This window comes from Monodon monoceros, unplaced genomic scaffold, assembly GCF_005190385.1.
Source record: "Monodon monoceros isolate NGI ecotype Baffin Bay Population unplaced genomic scaffold, NGI_Narwhal_1 Super_Scaffold_7, whole genome shotgun sequence".
Lineage (NCBI taxonomy): Eukaryota > Metazoa > Chordata > Mammalia > Artiodactyla > Monodontidae > Monodon > Monodon monoceros.
Window position 1 is genome coordinate 84,777,121 of NW_021703784.1, and position 15,267 is coordinate 84,792,387.

Below are 15,267 nucleotides of genomic sequence, written 5' to 3' on the forward strand. Positions count from 1 at the left end.
AAGGGAGCTAGACGTGAGAGGCAAAAAGCAATTTCCTCAAAAAATTCAATTTGTTTTGTTCTCTGTGTCTGATTTCCTTTGGGTTGGCTCTGATTTCCGTATGACCTCCAAGACCCCCAGACTCAGCTCACATCTGGAGCCATGTCTCCAGCCCAGGCCCAGGCCCTGCCAAGAATGGAGAGGCTGGCTCCGCAGTGAGGTCTCCGTGGGACACATTAACCACTGTCAGGGTGTGAAGGATGATCAGCCATTAGATTAATTCCTCATAAAATGTCACTTAGGCCAGAGCAGGTCAGCTAAATACGTGGTCTTAAGAACTATACAGAGCTTCTCTTTTGGCTCCAACAAAGAAGAGAAAGGCAGGGCTACAGAGGTATAATTGTGCAGGGACCTGCAAGGCTGCTGCTGGGCTGACTGCCAAGTTACTTGAGGGCAACACCATTGCAATGAGAGGGTTGAGGTTTTCCTGTCCCCCACTTGGCCTTCCCTCCACCCACTAACCCTGCAGTTTCCTTCAGCTGAAGTGGATATCAGTGGAAATCGAGAGGTTCCCTCCCACCTTTTCTGGGGACAAAACCCAGCCTCCAATCTCTGTAGACTTTAGTGAAAGACGCCAGAGTGTAGACGCCGTGTGGAGTGTAGAGAAAGATGGAATGTGGTGGAAATGCTTTGTCAGAGGTACTGCAATGATAACACAGGTTTTTATTTCATCACTGGAAGAAGCATGATATTCACTGCTCTCCCTTAGATGGCCTCTGCTCTATCTTTGCTGGTTTTCTCAATATTCTTTAAATGCAGCTTACATGCCCCCGTGGACCTTTGCACTGGCTGTTTCCTCTGCCTAGAATACTTTTCCCTTAGATAACTGCATGGCTTGCTCCCTCACTTCCTTTGGGTCTTTACGCAAATGTCACCTTCTCCGTGAGACTCTCCCTGGTCACTGTATCTGAAGTTTCAGCCACTCCAAACTGTTGCTATTCTCTTTCCCTGTTTTATTTTTTTCCTCCTTATCCTTGATTATTATTTACACTTGATATACTTTACTATTTAACTTGTTTATCTGTTTCCCTTACAGAATATAAGCTTTGTGAGGTCAGGGATTTTTTCTATTTCATTCATTGCTGTATCTCCACGAATCACGCCCCTCTTGTAAGATCCTGGCTGTACAGTGCCTGGCACACAGTAGGTGCTCAAAACATATTTGTTGAATTAGTTCAGCCATTGGAATGAGCCCATATTTGGAATCAGATCTGGGTTTGGATGTGTGTTCAGCTGGTTAGAAACATTACTTCTCTCTGAGTCTCAATTTCCTTATCTGTAACTTAGGTATAATACCTATTATACCTAGGGTTCCTGAGAAGGGTCATGAGATAATGCATGTAAAGGACTGAGCACAGTGTCTGGCTTGGAGTAGGAAGAACATAACTAGCAGTTACCTTGCTATTGTAAGAACATAAGTGTTTGTTACTACCCAGAAGCTTGAGAACAGGTCAACAGAAGCAGAAAGAAAAATGAAAACCTTCAAATCTGCCTGGATTGGGGATAGGGGGCAAAACAAACCTCGTGTGCAAAGAGACATGGGTATGTAAGGCTGTGTGTGTGCATGTGTGTTTGTGCGTATGCACGCACACGCATGCATCCCATTCATATAAAAGTTGGGGCTCATGGATTTTAATCCCCGTCACAGTTATTCAAAGCTCTATCTTCGGACGTCTGTATGTGCACAAGTATTGTAAACACCACACGCGTACACACAGATGCTCAAGCATCCTCGGTCATGCACAGGTGATCCCTCATCCTCCCCCCCACCCCCAAGGGAGAGGCTCTGTAACAGGGTAGCTACTTTACTGTTCGTGGCTTGGAGGACTTGAGAGAGGAATCGCACCATTACAGCCGTGACTGTAACCAAGTTCCTTCCTAGATACTGTCCCCAGCCCAAGCATGACTCTCTGTCCCACCTCCCTGACCCTCTTGACAACATCATACTGAGCCTTCTGAGTCTTCTTGAAGGGACTCACTCCTTCAAGACACAGAACCCCTCTATTGGTCTGACTGCAAAGGGGAGTGAGGGCCCTGCGTGAACATATGCCTGTCCCAGCCTCAGGCATCATGGAGAGAAGAGACATACTGAGCAGGACAGTCACCTTGGAGCTGGAGTTTAAAAGATGAAGACTTTCTGAAGGACCTCCCCACCACGGCAAGGCACCCCGAGGTCCAGACCAGGGGGCGACTTCTGGGCCAGGCAGCACCAGATGAGAATGGCTGAGGTGGTTGTACACCCCCCAGCCTCCATCCCACCCCATCCTGACCCCCCGCCACAGTGAAAAGAGAATCCTGGGCAAAGCACTGGCTTCAGAGTCGGGCAGTCTGGGGACTGGAATCTTAGCTCCAAAACTTGACAGCTGGGGAACTTCAGCGAATTCCTCAGCCTCTCTGAACCACAGTTTCATCATCTGTCAAATTATCCGGACAATAACTCCCCTGTAGACTTGTTGGGAGGATTTAAGTCACGTATTGCTGCTCAGGTTGTGCACCACACAAGTCCAGGGGGCCACCATAAGGCCACAAAGTCAATGACATCCCCTGGATTGTGCAGGTATGAAATATTGTGTTAGAAGCATCTGACACAAAGCCTGGCACCTAGTAAGTGCTGAATCATGGTGGCCAAAAAATCAGGCTTATTAATCATACTTTTAATTCACAAAGGGAAAACCACCTAGCTTTCAGCAGGCATAATAGTTTCAGACTAGAAAGTTGTAGCCATGGTAATATATGAGGCAGCTTCAGAGGTGACAGGGATATGACGTTCTCAGGGAATGTATTTTCATTGTTTTTTAGAGCCCAGAGCTCCAGAAGTTGGTCCTGCTTACTGGACATTTTCTTGTGAGTAATCAGAAAGCTTGTAGTGCTCGGACATATGTGCTCTTGAAGCTATTTTGTCTTAATGAAGTGAGGTTTGATTTAAGTGGAGATTAATTGTCTTTCCCTATTAAAATAATGTTTTTTCCTTAAATGAAAACATAATGCACAGGAGGAGTCCCAGTGAGATAGCCAGGTCTTACCAAATCTGCCTATAGTGAAGTCCAGCAGCCGGCAAGTCACACTGACAAGCAGAGAACTTCTAATCAGCAGTTCCGAGCCTGTCTCCTAGATGTGCATCAGATATTAAGGGACAGATTTCTGGAAGACAGAGACTAAAACAACAATCGAAAAGAAAAGAAAAGAAAGGAAGGGAGGAAGACAGGGGTGGGGGAGGGGAGAGAGAGGACGGGAGGAAGGAAGGTAGGAAGGAAGGAAAGAAAGAAGGGAAGAAAATGGAAGAAAGGGAAGGAGGAAGGAAGGAAAATTAACTCAATTAATTCAAAGCTAGAGGCAAAATAACACTTCCCCCAAACTTGTAATTAGTAGCCATAATGAGATTTTACAACTATAAAACAAGGACAAAGGCTCATAAAAAGAGAAGACGAACAAGAAAAAAACACCTGGAAATTAAAAATGTGAGAGCAGAAATAAAAATGCACTTGATAAATGAGATGATACAGTCAAGGACATACCCTAGAAACTCAAACACAAGAACAGAGTTGGAAGATGAAAGAGAATGATGTGGTCTGTCTGATGGTCCAAGTCCAAATAATCAAGAGAGAAAATGGAGGGGAGGAACAAGTAATAGAACATTTCTTAGGACTGAAATGAGTAAGCTTCCAGATTGAAGAGGCCTTCAAAGAACCTAGCATAATGGAGGAGTTCTCACATCAAAGCCTGGCAATCCAAAATTTCGTATCACCAGAAATAAGATCGCAAAAGCTGTCAAGGAGAAATAGAGATCAGAATGGCATTCAACTAGAAGACTACAGAACAGTGCTTTCAAACTTCAGAAGGAAAATGATTGCCAATTTGAATTCTGTAACCCACCAAATTATCAATCAGGAATGAGTATAGAATAGAGACATTTTCAGAAATGGCAGGGTCTTAAAGATTTTACCTCTTATGTACCTCCTGAAAGAAGTTACTGAAAGATGTGCTCCATCAAAATGAGGGAGTAAACTGAGAAAGAGGAGTGGAATCAGCAAGTCATCCATGCAGCGTAAGAGAGTGGAGAAAGGGAATTTTCAGGAGGATGGGAGAGAGAAGACCAGGAAACAGCTGAAGAGGAAAACCAATTCAGAACAGAGTAGAAGAGCGGTGTCCAGGCAGAGGGACTCTCAGAGTAAAAAATGAAAGTAGTAGATTATCTGACATGGTCGACTGTGCGAAGAGACATTCCATAGTTGTACAGAGGTTTCACCAGAAATTTGAAGAACACCAAACAGTTTTTAAAAGCAGTTAAGTACAGTAAAAATAAAACATCATACAATAACCTCCTGTAAGAATTATTAAAATTTTTTCTCCATAATATCTCTTCACATATTATAGCACTTTTCAGACAAGAATTTTCTGCCTTTCATTTTATTTTTGCTTTTGGAGACAACAAAATCTTACCCAGAAGCACACTAAATATATATGCCATAAGAAGTGATAGTTTGACATTATAATTTTAGGCAGTGACACACTTGCCAATTGATTCAACAGTTTCCAGTCAGAGACTAGTGTATTGGACCAATGTGAGATACTTACTATGTTTGAATGAGCCTCAAATGCTTTGTTATGCAAGGACTGCCAAACAAGAAAGACCTTCTACAACACTTCAGTCTATTAAGGGTGCATGCTCTTCCCTTGTGCTTCCAAGCACTGTCATCTTTAGCTTTCATTTAGTCCTAGGAGCATCTTTACCGTACTCCAACTTTAAGCGCAGCTTGAGTGAAAGATATTCATGAGCCCAAAAAGTTTGGTGAAGAAAATGGTACAGCAAGAACATACCTTTCAGAGAATGACTCTTGCAACCGTCATGCACTTAAGTCTACTCTTCTTCCTTTGGTGAGTAAAATAAGCCTTCATTACATCGCATTATATATGCATAATGTGTATACAATATATATACACACACACACAAACTGTACTTACTGTCAAGTTATCATGTATTATTTATTTGAACTTGTTTTTATTGTTCAATTGATTTATTTTTCTACCTGTGAAAAATGTTTGGACACCTGGGATTGCATTGGGATGCATCAATATTTTCCCCATTAAAATTAATGGCATTTTTTTTCATTCATTTAACAGCTTTTCACTTATTTGTAGGGTTTTCAGGATCAAGTTAAAAATCTGTAAAAAGAATGGGTGTTTAGGAAATGAAATGTAAATACACTACTTGGCTCAGCAGTGAACAATATTTACATGGTCCCAATCATGAAAACAACAAATATGAATTTAGTAAAAGTGATGATTTAAGCCATACGGATGAGGGTGCTATATCAGAGTTGAATCTTTGTCTTTCTTATTAGGAAGTCAACATATGATATATAAATCTGGAAAATCAAGAATAACAATTCTAACAAGTGATTTAGAAAAATAGAAGTGCTAGAAGCAGCATCTAAAAGGGTTAAAAGTGGTTGCCTCTGGAAATGAGGACTTGGGTGAAGAAGGGGAAGCTTTATCATAAGCTTCAAAGGACTGTTTGACTTTTTAAAGTAGGCAATAACTTTGATAAAAATTTAAATTATGTTTAATAAATATATAATAAATATTGGAGAAAGCTCAGAAAATACAAATATGGAAAGAGAATAAAATAAAAGCCATTCATAACATATAAACCCAGAAAAGCCTGTCAAGAGACACTAGTTTTGAGTTTTGAATCTCTCTACTCTACATACATATAGGCACATTTTTTTAAAGTGTGAGATTGTGTCGTTAATATTGTTTTGCAACGTGCATTTTCCCACACAGTCACTGTAGGGAATTTTTCCATATCAATATTCATCTACTACATCATTTTAATGGCTGCATATTTCCCATCATATGGATATACTATAATTTATTTAATTCAACTCAACGTTAACCACTAATTATTCAACCAGCCTAATTCTTCCAGCAAAGACATGCAACTTTAACTTATTTTGGAAAGATAGCAAAAAGGAATTTTCTCTACTCTGTGTTCAATTGTTGTCTTCAATAATTTCTATTTTGCTTTACTAGCAAAGGAGTTAGAGATTTCACTTGCTCTGAGATTTCCCCCTGACTATCCACACTGTTTCTTTTGGAAATTCTCTCCCATTGATATTGTAAATGGAATGCATATGTGGTAGATGGCTGCTCTTGCCTGTCTGTGTCCTTTTTTTGTCTTTAGATAACAGCACCTCAATTTTCCTTGGTAGAATCCCTTCTCCTTCCTCCCACAACGCTCAGCCCACGTGGTTTGGGTGAAACTGACCCACCTTCATATCTGGAAGGTGAGTTCAGCCTAGTTCTTCTTTCTAGCCTCAGTGAATGGTTCAGGGGTGGACATGTGCACAGAACTGATTCAAGGAGAGTCAACTCCAGACTTTCGTTGGAACCTTTAGGAAAGAGGAACTCTCTTTCTTCTCACTGGGATTGCTGAGCTGAGAAAAGGGCAAATCTGGAGTGGCTGGAGGCCATTGGCCATTACAAAGGGAGAGCCTGCCTCGGGATAAAGCCAAAGAGCAAGAAATATGAACCAAGAGATGCAGAAAGTCAGATTCCTGCCGACACATTTTGTGCACCTGGATCCAGCACTGCCTGGTGTCCTTAGCCACAGTTGTATGAATTAACACATTTCCCCTTTTCCCTTAATCTTTTGAGTTGGGGTTCTGTCATCTGGGGTTCATACATCTATGTGTATAACATAGACTCAAAGTCAAATAATTTAAACAGAACAGAAAACCATAAGGTGAAAATTAAAAATTTTCCTCCTTACCCCCTCAATTCTCAGTTTAGACTCCCCAGAGGCTGTCACTCCTTACAGTTTCTTTCACATGCTTCCAAAATGTGTCTGTCCATTTACAAATATACCAATTTTTGAAGATATACAAACAGCATTATACTATGCTGTCCTGCAATTTGTGTTTTCTACTTTGCCATGAGGTGAAGGACACCTTCCCTCATCACATCTGGACATCTAGTTCATTTATCCTAAGACCTGCAAAGGCTTCTATTATAGGGACAGCTCATATTCCAACCAGTCCTGTACTAATGGCCAATTAGGTTCACTTGATTTTTCACCATTAAAAAGAAGTTGTGCTGAGCATTCTTCTCATATAGTTATACGTGGCAAATGTGCTTCTGGTCCCTCGTTACCCAGACTCCTTCCAGGGGCTACATTTAGTGGGGTGTGTGTAAGTAGTTGCTAGCTGCACAGTGTAAGAATAGCTTCCAGAAATACTCCAACTACCCACAGTGCCAACTCACAGGGGTCAAGATACAAAGGTACAGGGCCATAGATCATTATTCAGTAAAAACATGTGTGAGGATAACAGGACAGAATTATGTAGGGAGTGGAAGGGAAATGGTCTGAAATGCACAGAGCCAGAAGCTAGCTTGTAGAAAATTCTTCCAGTCATCAGAGGTATGAAAATGGTTTTGTTTCTCACCAAAATCTGTTAGAAACATACTTGATAATGCAGCATATATAGACTCCTATAAATGTACCATATTTTTTTTCTTTTTTGATGAGAATCATAGAGAATAGAATATATTAAAACTGCTGTCTTTGTAGGGCCCAAATGTGTACAAGTACTGCAAACAGTGAGTATGTCTGTGGGAAGCAGCATGTTTTATGCATCAAAGCTATCAATAACAATAAAAAAAACAAGTTTCAATTTACCATGCTATAGGAACAAGTGAATTATCTTCTTATTCTCTTTATTAAAAAAATTTCAAAATTGTCATCATATGAATAAGGAGTGGTCAAAGAATATGTAGCTAAAAATAAAAGGGAGGAAAGAAAGCATAGTAAGAGTGCATCATACTCAAATTAATAAAAATATGATGTTACTTTTCTGAATTTTGTGATGCTTTTGTTATTTGTCACCTTTTTAGAATGCATAATTTTTGTAAGTTTTTTCTCATTGTAGATAAATATTCATTTTTGTGCCTGACTTGTAAATTTTTTTTAAAAGAGATGCTCTAAAATTGTATGAGCTTCAGACTCTACAAAACTTGGATTCATACCTGCATAGTGTGTGAACATATAGTGTCTGGAGTTAGACTGTTCAGCTTCAAATCTCAGGTGAGCCATTGTTGCAGACTGAATGTTTGTGTCCTCCAAAATTCATATGATGAAGCCTAATCTCCAGTGTGATAGAATTTGGAGATGAGGCCTACGAGAGGTGACTAGGTCATAAGGGTGGAGCCTTCCTGAATGAGGTTAGTGCCCTAACAGACCACTCTGTTGCCCCTTCCACCATCCGAGGACACAGCCAGAAGGTAGCCATCTATGAATCAGAGAGAGAGAGCTCTCATCAGAACTCAACCACGCTGGCACCTTGATATTAGGCTTCAGACTCCAGAACTGTGAGAAATAAATTTCTGTTGTTAATAAGCTATCCAGTGTATGGTATTCTGTTACAGCAGCTCAAGATCAAGACTAAGATGGCCATCTGCCAGTTCTGTGACCCAGGGAAGTTTACTTCACTTCTCTGTGCCTCAGTTTCCTACCTAAAAAAAGTGGGGTTAATAACCTTAGAGGGTTGTTGTGAGGATTAAATGAATTAATACCTATATAGAACCTAGAACCTGGCAATCAGTAATAGTCAATAACAACTATGGTTATTTCTTATGCACTTGTGCAGATATCTCAGCAGGATAGGTTCCTAGAAGTGTAAGTGCAATTATATTAATTTTAATAAAGAATGTGCCAGGGCTTCCCTGGTGGCGCAGTGGTTGAGAGTCTGCCTGCCGATGCAAGGGACACAGGTTCGTGCCCCAGTCTGGGAAGATCCCACATGCCGCGGAGCGGCTGGGCCCGTGAGCCATGGCCGCTGAGCCTGCGCGTCTGGAGCCTGTGCTCCTCAACGGGAGAGGCCACAACAGTGAGAGGCCCGCGTACAGCAAAAAAAAAAAAAAAAAAAAAGAATGTGCCAAACTGCCTCCCAAAAGCAATGCCAGCTTACCCTCCCATTATGTACATAGTGACATACATCAGAGCTGTGGAGTCAGGAAGCCCTTCGCAGATGAACTTATGGCTGTGGTCCTTACCACGTTCCACACTAGTCCAGTTCCCTGAACCCTGTCCAAACCAAGTTGGTCAGTGGCTGCTGGGAATGGTAGGCCCTGCTCCTAATTAACCCATCCTGCAAAGCCTGTGAGTAGCTGTCATTTACCAAGCACCTTCCCTTCATTGAGCTCAGCAGCCCTGTAGGTTAGGCAGGGTGAAGCCGAGGTTATTCTTTTATGAAAGATAAAATTGTGGCTCAGAGAGGTAAGGGACCTATGTGAAGTCACCCCAGCAGGTAAGAACCAGGGAGAGGAACAAGAATCCAGGTCTTCTAAAAACCTAATGCTTTTCCTATTATACCTTGTTGCCTCTCAAAAATCTTTCCATTAATGAAACATACTCTTTATAAAGAAATATATTCATAGTGAAATATGAAGCTTTCTCCAAGTTAGTTGTGAAGAGCAAGCATTAAGACTATATCATGTACTAAGAGTGTGCTTCTAAGAAAAATTAATTTAATTGCAGCCTCATGATTCAAATCAAATCCACCTTGCTTTAAATCTTCAATTATGGTAAAATATAGCTGTAGAGAATGTGCTTTCCATCCTAAGCACCTTCTGTACTTCTACCTTTAAAAACCTACCTCCCCCATCCCCCAGTCTTATTATCTTCTCTTCGACTTGCCAAACAAATCTTCTCCAAAAAACAGAACTGATTAAATGCCTAAGGGAAGGAAGTGAAGAACTCAAAATTAGTAGAGTCTGTTCCCACATGTTCAGGCTAATTTAACTTTTCTCACATGACAAATTAGAAAGGAAAAGAAAAATTTGCATAGAAGGACAATTAAGAATAAACTAGAGGTGTCCTCTGTCCCAAATTAGAACAGGATTCCATAATTTTGTTTTACATGCATGACATGCAGGAACTAATGGGTGGATGCTTTTGTTCTCCAGTGTCACCCAGCAAGTGGGAGCTTCAGTACAAAGTGAGGATTAGCATGATGAAATGTGCCTCAGGCCTTCTCTTCAGCAAGCTGGGCTAACTACCATGTTACATACCGTCTAGCTTATGGAAAATGTGAAAATGCCCAGGGCCCATGAAAGTTCGGTCAAGTCCATCGATAGATGATAGATAGGTAGATAGATAGATAGATAGATAGATAGATAGATAGATAGATAGATATAGATAGATAGGTGATAGATGAGTCAGTGAAACAATGAGAGGCTCCTCATGAGAGGGATTTATCTGAATATGCAACACGATGGCTCCCAGGCCATCTTCTAGCTCACCAACCCTAGTAATTTCTAGTGACTATCTCCTTCCTCAAAGCTCTAAGAATACTCAAAAGACCTGCTCTGCAAGTATAATTGTGGGGGTAGATTTTTAATGTGCAGGACTTGGTACACAGTAGCCACTTACTACTCCAGCTGCCACAGGAAGTTTCTTTCTCTCCTTGGCAAAGCAAAGATGCCTACACATAGAGATTCCCAGCTGCTGACAGCCTTAAATTATCCAGAGATTTGCCTTTCAGAATGAGCTTTACAAGAGCTCAAGGTCAATTAACCCTAAATAAGAACTGGCAAGCTCCCTACCCACTTCCTGGTGAACCAGAAGAAGAGAGAAGATATACAATAGGGTCTGAAGTTTTGAGCATCTTGTTGAAACATCAACTATATATATTTTTTAAATAATAGGTAATAGAAATTGACTCTGGCTAATTTAATTAAAATGAAATGCTAGCATTTATTGAAAGGACTTATGATAGCCTAGAGAATCCCAGGAAAAGCTAAACATAAGAACTTCTTCAGGAGTAGAAACCCCAGTAGCTCTGGGAATCTGGAGAGCAGGAATCCCGTAGCTCTGGGAAATGGGCAGTACATCAAAGAACTGTCTTGGAGAAAGGCCTTTTCAAATTATTTTCCCATCAGGCTCCTCACCTGTTGGGTGAGCACATTCGATTAGTTCAACCTTGACCACGGGGACAGAGGACACAGGGGAAGACTGTCTGTGTACAGTGTCACAGGAGTTATTCCCCAAAGGCCAGCTGCTATTATTTTTTAAAGGCCAAAGAGATGTGGGCAAACAAAAGCAACAGGAATTCATTATGCTTAGTTTCTGTCTGTAACCCAAAGAAAAATGTATGCCAAACCTTCCAAATGTTTCAGGCCCAACACATGAAACGCCCAGTGTTCTATTTCCAGGAACTACAGATCATACACAGGAACAAACTTTCCCCATCCCTAGGTCATATATCAAGGACAAGATCTACACCTTTGAAGGGGATAAAGGGTTTGGTTTACAGACAAGTGAACAGCCAAGTGCTGTGTAGTAAGAGCCATGAGAGGGAAGTGCAGGGTAACACAGCAGGGGTGCCTGGCCTGGCCTGGACTCAGGGAGGGGCAAGGAGGAGTCAAGAGTGGGTGAGAGGTTGGCAGTCTATAAAGAATGGGATGTCTGAGGGCAGGAAAAGGAGCATGTGTTACCGTGGAGGGGTGCTGAAAGTGGTTCTATTTGTCTGGAGCATAGGGGTTTGGAATAAATTGAACTACTGGTCCCAGTACTTCGCTCTCTGCTGGCTCTACCTTGCCCTGGGTAGGATGAAGAATACTTCTTTCTGTGTTGACTTTGACTTGGCCATGAAATTGGTAGATGTGTCAGAGTGCCAATCTTTTTTTTTTTTTCACAGTGCTAATCTTAAGAGGCATCTTAAGAGCCTAGGTCTTAGGCATTGGGTGTTCCACTCACCTGCATGAGTTTCTGCCACTGCCATAAGAAGAACATGTCCCAACTGCTCTGCTGGTCCAAGGAGGATGAAAAACACATGCAGCAGGGCCTTCAGGCCAATCCACAGAACTGCATCTAAAGGTAGAGCCACTCAGCCAAGCCCAGTCTAGATCACCCAACCCAACTGCCACAGCCAGAAGCAGAATTGCTCCAGCTGACCTTCAGATCCATGAGAATAAATGATGGAGGGAGGGTTCAAGCCACTGAATGTGGGTTGGTTTACTATGCAGCATTACTGCCACAAGGGCTGAGGGATATAGGAGTGACAGTAAAAAAAAAAGCCTGAGAAGGGACTGGAGAGGTAAGCAGAGGCCTAATCGTCAAGGACTCTCTAAGCCTATTAATTTGAACTTTTATCTTAAGGGCAACGGAGTCCACTGAAATGTGTTAAGTAGGGAAGTTACACAGTCAGGTTTCCCTTTTAGAAAGCTCACTCTGAGGGTCTGTAAGGCAGACAGGGTTGGAGGGGGCACCAGGAGAGATTTCCTAAAGTTCTCAAACTAACAGTTTTCCAAAATGTACAATTTTACGCATTTTTCTTCCAGTATATGGCTTTCCTATTGACTTTTTAAATGGTATCTTTAGTGGTTAATTTTTATAAGATCCAACTTACTAAATTTTCTTTTATGGCTACTGCTTTCTGTGTCTTTTCTAAGAAATCTTTGCCTTTCTCAAATTAGGGATGATATTCTCCTATTTTTTTTTTCTAGAAGCTATATAGTTTTAGCTTTTAAATTTAGGTCTATGATCTGCAGTGAACTAATTTGGGGCTATGTTGTAAGGTAGTATCAGGATTCATTTTTTCCCCATATAAATACCCAGTTATTTTGGCACCTTAAAAATGAAGATTTTTTTCTTTCCCCATTGAATTGCCTTAGCTTGGATATGAAAACTTCATTGGCCATATATGTTTGGATCTATTTCTCTATTCCCTATCTGTTCCACTGATCTATTTTTCTGTTCTTACACCATGTTGTATTTTTTTTTAATATTTATTTATTTATTTATTTGGCTACACTGGGTCTTAGTTGCAACACGTGGGATCTTCATTGCGGCACGCGGGATATTTTGTTGTGGCGCGCAGGCTCTTTGTTGCGGTGCATGGGCTTCTCTAGTTACAGTGCGTGAGCTCCAGAGAGTGCCGGCTCAGTAGTCACGGTGCGTGGTCTTAGTTGCCCTGCGGCATGTGGGATCTTAGATGCCCGACCAGAGATCGAATCCGTGTCCCCTGAATCGTAAGGCGAATTCTTAACCACTGGACCACGAGGGATGTTCCACACCACATTGTCTTGATTACTGTAGCTTTATAAAAGATTTGAAATCAGGTGATATGTCATTCAACTATGTACTTTTTCAAGATTATTTGACTATTCTAGGAACTTTGCATTTCCACATAAATTTTAGAATCAGCTTGTCAATTTATACTCTCCCCGCCAAAAAGACTACTGGGATGGTTATTGTGATATTTCCATAGATTAACTGACATCTTAACAATGTTGAATCTTCCCATTCTTGAACATGAAATATCTATTTATTCAGATCTTTAATATTTCTCAACAGGATTTTGTAGCTTTCTACATAGAGGTTTTAAATATCTGTCATTGTCTTTGTCCCTAAGTATTTCAATTTTTTGATGCTAAGGTAAGTGATATTGAGTTTTTCATTTTATTTTCCAACCGTTTGTTGTTCTTTTACGTGAATGCAATTGATTTTTGTATATTGGCCTAGTATCTTGCAATCTTTCTAATGTTACATAGCTGAGATAAACTCTACTTGGTAATAATGTATTACATCCTTTTAAAATATTACATTAATTTAGTTAAGAAATTTTGCATATAGGCACAGGAGGGATATCGGTCTGTAACTCCTTCCTTGCAATGTCCTTAACCCTAACCCTTTCTGGAGTTATGCAGGACTCATAAAATGAGTTAAAAAGTGTTCCCTCCTCCACTATTTTCTGAAAAAGTTTGTATAATGTTGGTATTATTTCTTCCTTAAATGTTTGGTAGAATTCATAAATGAGGTCATGTGGACCTGGAGTTTCCTGTGGCAAAGGCTTTTAATTACAAATTTAATTTCTTTAGCAGAGAGTTATTCATATCCTATACTTTTTATTTTGTGATTTTTATGTGCCTTTTAAAGAATTTGTCAATTAAAAATTTTCTAATTTATTGACATGAGGTTATTAGATAGTCTTTTATCTGTCTTTTAATGACTATAGAGTCTACGGTGGTGTCTTACATTTCCTTCCTGATATTAGTAATTTGTGTTTTCTTTTTTTCTTGATTAGTCTAGCTAGAGGTCTGTTTTATTACTCTTTCCAAAGAAAACTTTTGGCTTTGTTGATTTTCTCTGTTGTTTGTCTACTTTTTAGTTCACTGATTATTATTACTGAAAACTATTATTCACTACTTTTTATTACACTCTTTATCATTTCTTTTTATTTATAATAGGTATAATTTATTCTTCTTAGTTGCTTAAGATGGAGGCTTAGGTAATTGATTTAGGCCTTCTTCTTTCCTCATATAAGCATTTAAGACCATAAATTTTACTGTAAATACTTCTTTAGCTAAATCTCACAAATTTGGATATGTTGTGGTTTTATTAGCAGGTCAAAATACTTTCTTTTCTTGTGATATCTTCTTTGATTCATGGATTATTTAGATGTGTATGGCTTAATTTCAAAATATTTAAATTGGCCAGAGATCTTTTTGTTCTTGATTTTTATTTTAATTCTCTTATTGTCAAAGTGTACCCTCTTTATGATTGTAATCCTTTGAAATGTATTGAGATGTGTTTCATGGCCCAGCTTATGGTCTATTTTGGTGAATGTTCCAAGTACATTTGAAAATAATACATATTCTGCAACTGTTGATTAGTATTTGATAAAATGCCAGTTATGTTTATATTGTTGATAGTCCTCTATATCTTTTCTGATGTTTTATATGTTTATATAACATCCAACAATTCTTAAGAGAGGAGGGTAGACTTCTTCAACTCCTATTGTGGATTTGTCTATTTCTCCGTTCAGTTCTATCAGTTTTGCACTCATGTATTTCGAAGCTTTGTTATTGGGTATATATACATTCAGGAATTGTACATCTTCTTAATGAATTGACTTTCTTGTCATTATGTAATGTCCCGCTTTATACCTTACAGTTGTTCTTGACTTTGTCTGATAATATGGCCACTCCTGCGTTTTCACAATTAATCATTACATGGTTGTCTTTTTCTATTCTTTTCCTTTTAGCTTGTACGCGTCTTCATATTTACAGTGTGTCTCTCATAAACATTGTATAATTGGGTCTCATTAAAATCCAATCTGGCAGTATTGTTCATTTTATTAGACTGTTTAGTCTATTTAGATATAAAGTAATCAGTGATTTAGCTGGGTCTAATTCTACCATCTTGCTATTTATTTTTTCTTTGCCCTA